Consider the following 1,954-nt stretch of genomic DNA (forward strand, 5'->3'; position numbering starts at 1 on the left):
GGCGCGGGCGCGGAGCCGGGCGGCCGCGATGTCCCCGCCCGCCGGGCCGGGCCGCCCGCCCCGCCGCCCCGCCCCGCCCCGCCGCCGCCGCCGCCGCCGCCGCCGCGGGGGGCCGCGCCCGCCGCCCCGCTCCGCTCCGCGCCCGGCCCCCGGGGCTGCGCGGGAGGGGGCAGGGGAGGTGTCTCCGCCGAGGGGGGGAAGCGGGCGGCCCGGTGCCGCTGGGGGCAGGCGGCGGCTCTGGCGGTGCGCCCTCCCGCCCAGTCCCCGGGGGTGCAGCAGGCACCCTTTTCCCGTATCCGTGAGATGAAGTTGGCTCAGAACCCCGCGGCAGCGCTCCCGGAGTGGCACCGTGTGCCGCGAAACGCACCCGCCTGTTTTCCCTTTTCTGTCCCTAGAACAGGGCATTTGCTGAAAAGGGGCGGTGGGACGGGGCCGAAGGGGGCTGCGTGGGTCGGGGGCAGCACAGAAGCTGCGTGCAGGGCTTTGGCTCAGCCTCGCACAGCAAATGGGCAACGCACCCGCTGTCCTGGCAGGGGTGCTATGCTGTACCCCGAAGCGAAGCCACCAGCGTGCTTCTGGCACCCTGACTTCACCCAGCAAACACCCAGAGTCGCTGTGTTTTATTGATGGGAGTAATCACAGCCTCCACGGACCCTGCAGGTTTGCTGCTGCCAACTGGACTAGCTACTTCTGTAAAACCTGATTAAATGTTGCTTGTATCTAGTTACGGCTATGATGACCTAGTCACCATCATAGTTATGGTTTGGGATATTGTGGTCATCTCAGAGACCCCTGACATGGCCAAAGTGACTTGCACCAGTTACTGCTGCCAAGCGATCCAAGCTGCTTCATACTGAGAAGTCACAGTTCTGCGTTAATCCCTCTTGACGTAGCAGCTCATTCACTGAAAACAGATGCAAATATTATCAGAGCTGAAAACGCTCTGCATAGTGTGTCCAAAAAACCCAACCTGTGGAACAGTCAAGCTGGGGTTGTTGGGGTCAGAGAAAAAGCCAGGGCAGCGTGGGGGTTTGGCTTTCAGCAAGGGCACATAGTGGGGATCGCTCGCGGCCGCCGTGGAGGGCTCGGAGTTGTTGCTGCGACCAGATCTGTCTTGACACCTTTATCAGGCACAGAGACTCTGACATCTCAATACTGTTGCATTGTGTGGGGAAGCATTGAGCCGGGGCTGCAGTGAGGAAATCCTACATGTCAGTGGAGACCCTCGCCAGTGACACCATCAGTTTAAATGAAAACAATGGGGGGAAAAGCAGACATGTAAATAAAATGTGGTTATTTCATCGTCATTATTTCGCAGCGTTATTTCACAGAGATGGCTTGGCAGCGTGTCAAACTGCACGATGTTTGCTCTCACAACTGCTGTGCCGGAGGTGCCAGAAAATCGATAAAAATAAAAACAACAGCAGCAGCATAATTATAAAGCTGCATGAGAAGTTGTTGCCGTCATTATTTTGAAGGCGACATTTTGCAAAAGTAGGGCCAAATTCTGATCTCGTGTAAAGTCAGCAGGGTAAGAGCAACACCCGTTATTGTTACTATTGCGATCTCCATTTTCCAAAAGGAGAGCAGCAAAGGAGGATCAGGAGCTTTCCTAAGCCCACAGCTAAAATAGAAACGTGAGAATTCAGGGTGGTTCCTCACACTGCGTTTCAGAAGCACCGCAGTGATTGTTCCTACAAGTCAGGTGAAGGCAAATGCTTTTGTGAAGTTACTGGATGGGGTAAGAAGACAGAAATGATCCATCTGAACCTGTGGAGTTTTGAGGTTGCTGGGAGATGTAAAGGTCTGCGTCTTGGATCAAGTCAGCTCAGCCCTTTAATGGTTTTGAACTGGTTTTCATTTGGAGGGAAACTAAAAGCTTATAACATTTGGAAGCCCTTTACAACAGGAAATCAAAGGGGTATTGAGATAGTCCTGTATGAAGGACTTCAAG

The sequence above is a fragment of the Leptosomus discolor genome, chromosome 4, assembly GCF_034619465.1.
Source record: "Leptosomus discolor isolate bLepDis1 chromosome 4, bLepDis1.hap2, whole genome shotgun sequence".
NCBI lineage: Eukaryota > Metazoa > Chordata > Aves > Leptosomiformes > Leptosomidae > Leptosomus > Leptosomus discolor.